Source organism: Diceros bicornis, chromosome 10, assembly GCF_020826845.1.
Source record: "Diceros bicornis minor isolate mBicDic1 chromosome 10, mDicBic1.mat.cur, whole genome shotgun sequence".
NCBI lineage: Eukaryota > Metazoa > Chordata > Mammalia > Perissodactyla > Rhinocerotidae > Diceros > Diceros bicornis.
Genome location: NC_080749.1, coordinates 12913296 through 12926529, shown reverse-complemented (window position 1 = coordinate 12926529; position 13234 = coordinate 12913296). Strand labels below are relative to the sequence as shown.

The following is a 13234-nucleotide window of genomic DNA, read 5'->3' as shown; positions in this document are numbered from 1 at the left end:
TTGGGACAACTGGATAGCCATTAAAAGCAAAAAAAAGCTGGATCCCTATCTCCTTACACCAGAATTATTTCTACATGCATCATAGATTAAGAATTTAAAAAAAACCTAAAACTACTAGAAGAAAAGATGGTTGAATTTTTTTTTTTTTTTGGATTGAGGAAAATACGAAACCCAGAAACGATAAGGAAGAGGTGGATACTCACACATAGATGGTGGGTGCAATTGGTAGTCAATTTGGCAACATTTATCAAAATTAAACATGCCCATATACTTCAACCCAGCAACTGCATTTCCAGAAATTTATCTTAAAGAAATACTTTGTTATGTGAACACAGCTTTATGACAAAAATGTTCTTTACAGCATTGTATGTAATAGCAAAGAACTGGAAACTGCTAAATGCCCATTTATTAGAGAAGATTAAATACATTATGGTACAGCCCTTAGAAAGAATGATATACATCTGTTCTGTTAAAGACATTTGTAAGTGAAATATAGCATATATAGTATAACTCCTTGTATGTAGGGGAAAAAGATATACATTTAGCTTACATATGCAGAGAAAATGCTGGAAGTATACACAAGAAGTTGTTAATAGTGCTTACCTTTGGGGAGTGGGACTGGGAGTAAGAGGAAGTCTTTGTTAAATTTTACATTTTTCAGTATAATTCTTGATCCCAGGGATTGCTAACTTAGGTCTTCTGGTGCTATAGGAAAGAAGGAGGGAAGGAAGGAAGGAAGGAAGGAAGGAAGGAAGGAAGGAAGGAAGGAAGGAAGGAAGGAAGGAAGGAAGGAAGGAAAGAAGGAAGGAGGGAGGGAGGGAGGAGGCAAAGAAGATAAGAAAGAATTGCTGGCAAATGAAGAGGGAGAGGGCCATGTTGAGTGAGCAAATCTGGGCCAACTGCCTCAGAGATATATGCTATCTATAATTTATTTAATACATTTTAAAGCATATTAAAGTAGCTCTAAGATTAAAGGAAGCCCAAGCCACAGAATTCTGAACTTGTTGGAATAATGTATGACACTTTTTTTGTGTGTGTGAGGAAGATTAGCCCTGAGCTAACATCTGTTGCCCATCTTCCTCTTTTTGCTGAGGAAGATTGGCCCTGGGCTAACATCCATGCCCATCTTCCTCTACTTTATATGGGACGCCACCACAGCATGGCTTGACAAGCGGTGTGTCAGTCTGCGCCTAGGATCTGAACCCATGAACCCCAGGCAGTGGAAGGGGAACACATGAACTTAACTGCTACCACCCCTGGGCTGGCCCTATATGACACTTCTTTAAAGGTTTAAACTCTTCAAATTTGTTTGTTTCATTTTGCTTTGCTTTGAGTTATGCCTGAAGATTCCAGACAGGTAAAAAGATGACATTCCTCCTTAACTGTGTGGCTAAGGCAGACAGATAATCCAATTAAGGTCTCATGTCAGAGATCAGGTATTTGAAAGCCTGTGTACCTTATATGTCCCACCTCACCAGATTAGGCAACAAAACCCAGTCACTTTAAGTCATGTGTTTTTTAATGTTAAGATTCATGCCACTCTGAGCTCTACCTAGCAAGCTGAGTCCAGCTTTCCCTTGGGATTCTCCTCCCTAGATATCCTCAGTGACCCCAGGGTTACTCATTTCTTCCAAAGAGGTCTTCCCCAGTTGCTGACTGGGGGCTGGCTGGTCAGTCAGCCACAGTGCCTGGTGAAAGCTCCTTCTCTGCTGCCTTGTGGCTGCCAGAGGTCAGTGCCAAGCCCAGGCAGCCTGGCTTGGCTTCACAGGCTAAAATGAATACCTATTCCCTTCTGGCTGTAGCTATTCAGGGTTAGGAGAGGTCCTAATGCCAAGCACACAGTGCAAAAAGGCCAGTCCTCCCCTGCCAACACCCTCCAAGTGTGGATACAACTCTTGTTCTACTCTCCCAAAGCACAGCCAAGGGCAGGCTGCAGACAAGGGGAAAACACCAGTCAATAGCAGTGTCGGCCAATATCTGCCAATATTGGGGCCACTTTTTTTTTTTTAATTGAGATAACATTGGTTCATAAGATTATTTAAATTTCAGGTGTACCTCATTATAATTTGATTTCTGTAGAGACTACATCATGTTCACCACCGAAAGACTAATTACTATCCATCACCACACACATGTGCCCAGTCACCCCTTTCGCCCTCCTCCCTTCCCCCTTCCCCTCTGGTAACCACCAATCTAATCTCTGTATCTATGTTTTTGTTTGTTGTTGTTTTTATCTTCTATTTATGAGTGAGATCATACGGTATTTGGCTTTCTCTGTCTGACTGATTTCACTTAGTATAATACCCTCAAGGTCCATCCACGTTGTCGCAAACAGCAAGATTTCATCTTTTTTTATAGCTGAGTAGTATTTCATTGTGTATATATACCACATCTTCTTTATCCATTCGTCCCTTGATGGGCACCTAGGTTGCTTCCAAGTCTTGGCTATTGTGAATAACGCTGCAATGAACATGGGGGTGCATATATCTTTACGCATTCGTGTTTTCATGTTCTTTGGATAAATACCCAGCAGCGGAATAGCTGGATCATATGGTAGTTCTATTCTTAATTTTTTGAGGAATCTCCATACTGTTTTCTATAGTGGCTGCACCAGTTTGCATTCCCACCAGCAGTGTATGAGAGTTCCCTTTTCTCTACATCCTCCCCAACACTTGTTATTTCTTGTCTTGTTAATTATAGCCTTTCTGATGCGTGAGGTGATATCTCATGGTAGTTTTGATTCGCATTTCCTTAATAATTAGTGATGTTGAACATCTTTTCATGTGCCTGTTGGCCGTCTGTATATCTTCTCTGGAAAAATGTCTGTTCAGAACTTTTGCCCATTTTTTAATTGGGTTGTTTGTTTTTATATTGTTGAGATATATGCGTTCTTTATGTATTTTGAATATTAACCCCTTATCAGATATATGGTTTGAAAATATCTTCTCCCAATTGTTAGGTTGTCTTTTCATTTTGTTGACAGTTTCTTTTGCTCTGCAGAAGATTTTTAGTTTGATATAGTCCTATTTATTTTTTCTTTTGTTTCCCTTGCCTGGTCAGACATGGTATTTGAAAATATGCTGCTAAGACCGATGTCGAAGAGTGTACTGCCTATGTTTTCTTCTAGAAGTTCTATGATTATGAAAAAATACCTTGCTAACTCTCAAATGTTAAATTAAATTATTTAAATTATCTTTCTTAATTAAGTGTAAACAGATTAGGTATAAAGTCTTTATTCTCACAGCTCTTCTACATCTATAAAACAGAAACAATTTTGCAAATTAAATCAACAAAATTAAGAATTCAATTAATATTATGTATGTAATGTGGTGGATGATGATGTTTTGCTGAAATTAAATTGTCCCTTGTGATGAGAATATGGAACTCAAATTGCTATGGTACAGGCTTTTTTAGACATGCTTATAATTGACTTAATTATCCCAACATTCTTCTCTATTTGAATTTCTGTGAAACTTTTGTACAGTGTGCCATGAGGATGGCTGACCTTCATTTAACCAGAATGCTGTCATCGCCACAGGAAGTATTCTTTCTTTTCTCATTAGCCCAAGAAAATTAAAGTTATAGTTCTTGGTGCCAAATACAAAATCAAGTCACAGTGTTTGGTTACAAGGTGGTCATCAAAATGATCCACAATAGGCATATATTAATTTTTAAAAGATTATAATTTAAATAAGAGCAAAAATTTACACATTTTTGTAAAGAATTTGCAATGTGTATGATTCTATTTACATGAAATGTCCAGAGTAGGCAAATCCATAGAGACAGAAAGTAAATTAGTGGTTGTCAGGGGTTGGGGAGGTGAGGGTGGGAATGGAGAGTGGTCCATAATGGGTACGAGATTTCTTTTTTGGGGTGATGAAAATATTCTGGAATTAGATAGGTGTGATGGCTGCACAACTTTGCAAATATGCTAAAAAGCACTGAATTGTATACTGTAAAATGGTGAATTTTATGGTATGTGAATTATATCTCAATTTTTAAAAAGTGACTTCACACAATAAGCAACCTTAAATTATGCCTAAGAGAATTAGAAAAAGAACAAAGGCCAAAGTCAGCAGGAGGAGAGAAATAACAAAAATTAGAGCACAAATAAATGAAATTGAGACCCAAAAAACAGTAGACAGGATTAATGAAACAGAGTTGGTTCTTTGAGAAGATAAACCAAATTGACAAACCCTTAGCCAGATTCACTAAGAAAAAAAGAGAAAAGGCTCAAAAAAAAAAATTAGAAATGAAAGAGGAGAAATTACAACAGATATCACAGAAATACAAAGGATTATAAGAGAATACTATGAAAAACTATACGCCAACAAATAGGACAATCTAGAAGAAATGGATAAATTCTTAGACTCGTACTACCTCCCAAAACTGAACCAAGAAGAAAGGGAGAATCTGAATAGACCAATCACAAGTAAAGAGATTGAAATAGTAATCAAAAACCTCCAAAAAAATAAAAGTCCAGGACCAGATGGCTTCTCCGGTCAATTTTACCAAACATTCAAATAAGATTTAATACCCATCCTTCTCAAACTATTCCAAAAAATAGAGGAAGATGGAACACTTCCTAACACATTCTACAAGGCCAACATCACCCTGATACCAAAGCCAGACAAGGACAATACAAAGAAGGAAAATTACAGGCCAATATCGCTGATGAACATAGATGCAAAAATCCTGAACAAAATAATGGCAAACTGAATACAGCAATATATTAAAAAGATCATACACCACGACCAAGTGGGATTTATACCAGGGATGCAGGGATGGTGCAACATCTGCAAATCAATCAACGTGATACACCACATCAACAAAATGAGGAATAAAAACCACATGATCGTCTCAATAGATGCAGAGAAGGCATCTGACAAGATCCAACATCCATTTATGGTAAAAACTCTCCACAAAATGGGTATAGAAGGAAGGTACCTCAACATAATAAAGCCCATTTATGACAAACCTACAGCCAACATCATACTCAATGGGGAAAAACTGAAAGCCATTCCTCTGAGAACAGGAACAAGACAAGGCTGCCTACTTTCGCCACTCTTATTCTACATAGTACTGGAGGTTTTGGCCAGAGCAATTAGGCAAGAAAAAGGAATAAAAGGAATCCAAATAGGCAATGAAGAAGTGAAACTCTCACTATTTGCAGATGACATGATTTTATATACAGAAAAGCCTAAAGAATCCATTGGAAAACTACCAGAAATAACAACTACAGCAAAGTCGCAGGGTACAAAATCAACCTACAAAAATCAGTTGCATTTCTGTATGCTAATAATGAACTAACAGAAAGAGAGCTCAAAAAGATAATACCATTTATAACTGCATCAAAAAGAACAAAATATCTGGGAATAAATCTTACTACGGAGGTGAAAGACCTATACAATGAAAACTACAAGACATTATTGAAAGAAATTGATGATGACATAAAGAAATGGAAAGATATCCTATGCACATGGATTGGAAGAATAAACATAGTTAATATGTCTATACTACCTAAAGCAATCTACAGATTCAACATAATCCCTATGACATTCTTCAGGGAAATAGAACAAAGAATACTAAAATTCACATGGGGCAACAAAAGACCCCGAATAGCTAAAGCAATCCTAAGAAAAAAGAACAAAGCTGGAGGCATCACAATCCCTGAGTTCAAAACATACTACAAAGCAATAGTAATCAAAACAGCATGGTACTGTTACAAAAACAGACACAGATCAATGGAACAGAATTGAAAGCCCAGAAATAAAACCACACATATACGGACAGCTAATCTTCAACAAAGGAGCTAAGAACATACAATGGAGAAAGGAAAGTCTCTTCAATAAATGGTGTTGGGAAAACTGGACAGCCACATGCAAAAGAATGAAAGTAGATCGTGTGCTATGGCCATTCACAAAAATTAACCCAAAATGGATCAAAGACCTGAAGGTGAGACCTGAAACTATAAAACTCATAGAAGAAAATATAGGCAATACACTATTTGACATTGGTCATAAAGGAATCTTTTTGGATGCCATGTCTACTCAGACTAGGGAAACTAAAGAAAAAATAAGCAAGTGGGACTTCATCAGATTAAAGAGCTTCTACAAGACAAATGAAACCAGGATGAAAATGCATAGACACCCTACCAGCTGGGAGAAAATATTTGCAAACCATATATCTGACAAGGGGTTAATCTCCATAATATATAAAGAACTTGCACAACTGAACAACAAAAAAACAAACAACCTGATTAAAAAATGGGCAGAGGAAATGAACACACAGTTCTCCAAAAAAGATATACAGATGGCCAATAGGCATATGAGAAGATGTTCAACATTACTAATCATCAGGGAAATGCAAATCAAAACAACACTAAGATATCACCTCACGCCCATTAGAATGGCTATAATCACCAAGACAGAAAACAATAAATGTTGTAGAGGATGTGGAGAAACGGTAACCCTCATACACAGCTGGTGGGAATGCAAACTGGTGCAGCCTCTATGGAAAACAGTATAGAGAGTCCTCAAAAAATTAAAAATAGAAATACCCTATGATCCAGCTAACCCACTACAGGGAATCTATCCAACGAACCTGAAATCAACAATCTGAAGAGGCTTATGCACCCCTATGTTCATTGCAGCATTATTCACTATAGCCAAGAAGTGGAAGCAACCCAAGTGTCCCTCGACTGATGACTGGAGCAAAAAGATGTGGTATATATATACAATGGAATACTACTCAGCCATAAAAAAAGACAAAATCGTCCCATTTGCAACAACATGGATGGACCTGGAGGGTATTATGTTAAGCGAAATAAGCCAGAAAGAGAAAGACAAACACTGTATGATCTCACTCATATGTGGAATATAAACCAACACACGGACTGAGAAAACTGTATACTGGTTACCAGGGGCAAGGGGGTTGGGGGGTGGGCACAAGGGGTGAAGGAAGACTTGTATACGGTGATTAACAAACAATAATGTACAACCAAAAATTTCACAATGTTATAAACTATTAAGACATCAATTAAAAGAAAAAGTGACTTCACAATTTTCCTAAAGAATAGTAGATGGATACGAGGCTTCCATTCTTTATCTAAAGGGCTCATCCTGTGGAGTTTCCCAAAACAAAGAGTGTCCTCCTGCAGCCCCTCCAATGTTGAGACTCCAGCTATATTTATAAATCACACTTATACTTGTATAAAAGGTCACTGTGGTTCACTGATGCGGGTGGGAAGAATGGGCTGGAGGGGGAGGGTCTTGAGATAGCAAGATTAGTAGGAGGACTAGTTAGAAGGCTCCCCGAGGCATCAACAAGAACAAATCTGGACCAGACCAATATTACCCAGAGACACAGCAACCTCCCAGATCCTAAGCTGAGGAAGATCCTGCCCTGTCTCAAGTACCTTCCTGAAATCCCATCAGTTAGAGATTTAAGAATTTCACTCTTTCAACAAACTTTTTTGACACCAGGCAGTGTCACCAGACATTATAGGGGATACAAAGATGACTAAGACAAGGTCCTTGCCCTCAAGTAACTTACCATGTGGTAGTGGCGATAAGACCCACACAAGGATGGGTATTGTGTAACAAAATGTGCATTGTGATAAGAAAAAGGGAGGCAAAAACCTAGAACTCTCAATGTCGGAGGAAGAAATTACTTCTGGTGGAAGTCCCATGTGCTCCGTGGTTGGAGGATGTTGACAGGTGGAGATGAAGTGAAGAGCATTTTAGCGGAGGAAATAGCATGAACAAAGTCACAAAAAATGGAGAGTTAGAGGCAGGAAAGCATATTTAGGGAAGGACAAATGAGCATTGGCTGGAACTAAGCTCTGGGAATAAAAGTAAGTAGAAGGTGTAATGCAGGAAAAATATGGACTCACAAGTTGTCTTTTTAAAGTGGAAAAACTAGGGGCCGGGGCGGCCCCCTGGCATAGTGGTTAAGTGCGCACACTCCACCGCTGGCAGCCGGGGGTTCCATTCCCGGTGCACACAGAAGCACCGCTTCTCAAGCCATGCTGTGACAGCCTCCCATATAAAGTGGAGAAAGATGGGCACAGATGTTAGCCCAGGGCCAGTCTTCCTCAGCAAAAAGAGGAGGATTGGCATGGATGTTAGCTCAGGGCTGATCTTCCTCACAAAAAATAAAATAAAATAAAATGGAAAAACTAAATGGGGGTGCGAGGGAGAAGAGGATCAATAGAAATTGCTGTCTTTCACAGATGTGTATAAATTTGCAAGATTTCCTCTTGCAAAAACCACCCCTGGTTAATAAATAGGCATTTCGTTGGCTTGGAGGGACAGTGATTTTTGAAAAACGTTTGTATGAAGGCTGGCTCTGGCGGGATGCTGAAGCTAAGAGCAAGGAAGAGCAAGAAGGCGACAGGAAGGGGCACTGACACAAACGAATGCAAAAAGGATGTGTAATGGTCCCTAAATCCCTCCTTACATCATTTCAGCTGAGGTCGCCCAGCCTGTAGGCATTTGTCTTATCACCAATAAGTTTGTATCATCAATAAAATATTAGAATGCACCTGGCTAAAAACCCTGGCGTGATAACACCAAATTCATACGCGCTATTAGAATGAATTAATTCAATTTTTAAAAAGCACACACCGTCCCTGGCACACAGAAGGCACCCAAACGTTTGTTTTATAACTGAACGTTGTTTGTTCTTTGTTTTAGAGTCTATATTTAGGAGAGGAAATGATTCAAACCTGCATCCTAAAACCTACATCCTCTATTAGCACTGAAGTTGGGACGACCTGGGGCCAAGAGGTCTCGTTTTCCCCTTTTAAAACTTAGGTTTCTTGTCGCTCCGTCCGGTCCCTTAGGTCAGTAGGTCCAGCAGGGATCGCAGTTCAAGTAACCAATCGCTGAGGGGCCATGGGGCGGAGACACAGCGCTCCGCCTTCTCCTCCCAGCCCTTCCTCCCCTACCTACCCAGGTTCGGCCTCCCTCGCACCTGAGTGTCCCCCCGCGCTGGGGCTGGTGCAACCTCTCCAGTCTGCGCTAGCGGGGAAGGGGTTTGGCCTTGCGTCTCGCGAGATCGCCTCCTGTTGCTGCCGCCGCGGCTCCCGATCGCTGACTGGCGGCGTCTGCGCAGCCGCCATGTTCGGTTGCTATGCTGTGGCCTGGGAGACCGGGTGTGCTTGAGGGGGAAGGAGGAGGAGGAGGAGACGGAGGAGGAGGAGGAGGAAGAGGAGGGGGGGTGGCTTGAGCTCCTCCTGCACTCTCACATACAAACGCTGCCCGGGGTTACCCGCCCGCCCGCGCCGCGCGCTTTTCCGCTCCTTGCGGCCCCCCACATTGTTCTCTCAGGACTCCTGGGTCCCCAGGGCTGAATTAGGGGCCTGAGCCGGGGAGAGGAGAGACTTGTCTGTGGCCGAAGGGTCGAAGGTTCGGGTCCAGGCCCCCCGCCCTGGGACTTCCCTCCCCCACGGCACCTTAGGGGGTGTGAATTATCTCATCCCCGCAGGGAGGTGGGAGCGCGCGCCGGCTGCCCGCCTCCCGCCCGCCTCCCCGGCGGCGCCGGCCCGCGGCAGCCCCGCAGAATGAGGTGGTGCTGGCGGCTCGGGGCCGTGGCGCGGCCGCTGCGGCGGCGGCTGCTGAGGGGGCGCTGAGGGAACCCCCGGGAGCGGCGCGGCGGACGCGCTCCTCCCCGGCGCGCCCGGGCCTCCAGGCTTTTCTTCTCCAGCCGAGAGGACGCGGCTGAGATAGGAAGGTAAGAGGCTCCCGTGTCCCCGCCGGCCCCTCGGCCCTGCACGTTGTACGCGAGGCTGCTACCCGGGGCGTGTGTGGCTCGTGGGAGGCGAACCAGGTAAGGCAGCCGGAGGTACAAGGTTGATGTAAAAGGAAGGAAAAAATGATGCTTCCACATCGCGCCCCCCCCCTTCTTCCTGGGACCTCTGCTCTCGGAGCTCCTCTGGGTTACAGTTGGAATCTGTTATGGATGAGCGAAGGGAGAAGGGATGGCATAGGTGCGGAGATGGAATGTTCCACCGTACCTAAACTCTAGGTAAGGTTTTAGAATCTTCTGAGTTTTCCATTGCTGGTAGGATTCTTTTTTTTTTTTTATTGGCTCATATGAGCGCTTCCTGCATGCTGCACGAGCAGACTGACCCTACCGTTGAAGTTTTAAGCCTCTTATGATTCTGCCGGTATATGCTTGCTTTTAAGAATCTGTAGTTGGGCCAAAAAAAGTTGAGATGTAGCTAAATAGTCGTACCGATGCATTTCCTAGGGTTTCCTTAAAATGGAACAGTTTGCACTTGCACGGATAAATGTATAGATGTTTCTGCGAAACAGAATGGGAGACTTTATGTCTGGGGTTGCGTTATGTAGTGACACCACTATGTACAAGGACGATTTGTAGGATTTTCAAGCGCTTGTTCTAGGAGAACCTGTATATTTGCGGTGTATAAACTGTTCTTCGAATCAGAGAATGGACTAATATTAGGTTTATGTGACCAGATCTTGGGCCCAATTGAAACAGTACAGTTTAAAACCTGTTTATGGAGGGGAAAAAAACCCCAAAGCCAATGTATCCGACTTGTAGAAGACGATTTGAGTAAAAAGAAGACTGGAACAGTAAAAGCCAGCGCATTTTTTATCCTGATTTTTGAACTGTAACGTGCCAGAGAAAAAAAAATTATTTTTCGTTTTTTGAAGAGAGGAGGAGATGACCTTAAAATGATTATTCAGAGCCCAAAGTGTGCTTAATGGAATAGAGCTAGGTATATCAGTTAAATCTTGAATTTGATGAATATAAATTCAACCTATAGTTTTCTTTAAAAAAAGACTTTTTTTGTAGGCAAAAGTTTGTGTATTGTACAGAACTTCTTTACTAACTTGTGATAAAAGAGTGCTGTCATTTTGTAGACTCCACCATTTTTTGTCAGAATAAATTTATGCTCCAATTACCACAAAAGCTATTTTTATGTGTTCATTTTTTTTTTTTTATGGCACACATATCTTTGTTACTGTTTTGCATTGAAACTTCTGCATGGTCCCATAATATCATGATCTTGAGTGGTTTATAAGAAGAGAAACATGGTCTTTTTTGTACATGGGAATATTTATAATTAACCTAATGTGTTTTAAACATCTGGCAAGAGATTTTGAAAACACAAAGAGCCATCACTATTTTGTAGTTTTTATTAATATTAATTGAGTAGGTTAAAGTTTATTAAGTTAGAAAATCACAGTTCCTCAAAAGTAGTAGTGGATGAGGATGTGACTTTCATATTGCCTATTTTCTAACCTGTTTAGCTTCTGGGCTGTGAGTATTGAATTGTTTCAAACTTGTGGCTTTTTCTTATGTTCTAGTTGAATGTCTTTAAAAATGTCCCTAGTAACTTTGTTACTTTAAATTTGTGACACCCAATTTCTAATTTAGGCTAGGCATAAAACCAGCATTGATTGGACACACTTGCTAAAAATACTTTCTGGGTCAGATGTACTTAGAATGTAGCCTCAGGAAAATTCATTTGAACTATTCTACTGTGACCAATGTACACTTCATTATTATTGAAGGACTTTAAAAGATTACAGACTCTCACAAATTAGATTTCTTCAGTTCAGGCATAGAAGCCTAACTTTTTTTAATGTGTGAAGTACTTTATTTGGGACAGTAATAAAAACTTTTTTCATTGTGTTTTTTTCTTTCTTATGTGACTCCCATAAACTATTATTAAACTCTGATTTGTATATTCAAAATATTTTAGTTTTGCTATTAAACATAATTTGAGTTGTAAAGTGACAGTACGATGTGCAGTGTTATCTGTTTGGTATTTATGACCTATTCTAAACACTATAGGGGGGATCAGTGGTCATGTTTTTGAGGAACAAAGTAAGAGACTACTAGATAATTTCAAGGAGAAATTGTTATTGACTGTTATTGAGAGGGCTTTTTTTCCCCACCCTCTGAGAGTTAATATGGTCAGTTTTAAACAGTAAGAAAGCTCTAAAAAAATATATAGAATTCTTGTTTGGGAATGTTTAAAGACAAATGTTTAAAAGTTCTGTTTTAATTCTTTATGTTAATTATTAAGAATGTAAAATTGGTGCCCTGACTAGAAATGGCAAGTCTATGTCACTTAATGGGGCTAAATATGAATTGTTGCTCCTAAATAAAATTTAGTATTTGCAGAAATTCACTGGTTACAAACTGAGTTGAATTTTGTTGTTTTTCTGGGTAATAACATGCATGTTATAAAGTTTTTTATATGCTATAGTCTAGATTTGTTAAATTTGTTGGTTTACTGGATTAAGCTGTGAGGCCTTGAAGATTAGTTTAGCATTCTGGAAATCCTTGTTATTGTTTCCCAGGAAAGTACTGTAGGAGGAAGGTGTTATTTCTTCATTTAATATTCAATTAGTACAAATGGTGAGAAGGAATATAGTGTAGAAGTACTGTGGTATCTTCTTTATTGGCATGGAAGTACAGTATCTAGGAACAGTGCAATTTATTTCTTTTCCTTTGTGTGATCAGTCAGTCATATTTAAAATAGGATAGGAAACAGAGGGGAAATTTATTACATTCTCTTCCATTTCTTTAGAAGCATTTTCCCCCACGTTCATTTTTCATTTCATTATTCCCAAGTAAAAACACTGGAAGAGAGGTGCAAGTATTAGAAGAAATTGGTAGGAACACAATGAAAATGAAGCACCTTGTATTATCTTGAGGGGAAAATATTAATTTCGGTGAGTTAGTGTGTTTGTTTCTTTTAACAAGAAGGTTATATAGAGGAGTAGAAAGAAAAAAAGATCCAGAATAGAAGTGTTTATTGTCTGTTATGTGCGAGACAGTGTAAAGGGGCTTTTCGTGTTATCCCACATAACCCAGAAGTACGCTTTGTGAGGTAGGTATTATTAATTCCCTGCTTCTCCCCTCCCCCCCAAATGGGAGCAAAGACAAGTTAAATAACTTGTCTAGGATCACACTGCTACTGAGCAGGATTCACACTAGGTCTGTCTGACTCTGAAGCTTATTCTTTGGATCATACTGTCCAATTAAACTTTCTGCAGTGATGGAAATACTCTTTTTCTGCACTGTCAGATATGGTAGCCATTAACCATGTGTGGCGTGGGACGCTCGAAATGTGACTGTCGTGTCTGAGGAATGAGTTTAAAATTGTGTTTAATTTTAATGAGTTTAAATTTAAATAACCAGGTGTTGTGGGGCCGGCCCTGTGGCTCAGCGGTTAAGTGCACGCGCTCCG

At 40.3% G+C, this 13234-nt stretch overlaps 1 protein-coding gene across 5 annotated transcripts in view; it reads left to right on the top strand.

Moving 5' to 3' along the window:
* The first annotated feature begins 9242 nt into the window (after positions 1 to 9242).
* The window catches only part of PTPN4 (protein tyrosine phosphatase non-receptor type 4), a 213629-nt gene continuing 209637 nt past the window's right edge, over positions 9243 to 13234 (top strand). For 3 of the 5 annotated variants that reach the window (XM_058548816.1, XM_058548818.1, XM_058548814.1), the window contains exon 1: positions 9243 to 9735. The gene's annotated coding sequence lies outside the window, so the exon portion shown is untranslated. The remainder of the gene's footprint in view (positions 9736 to 13234) is intronic. The other 2 variants (XM_058548817.1, XM_058548815.1) reach the window with 1 other exon arrangement.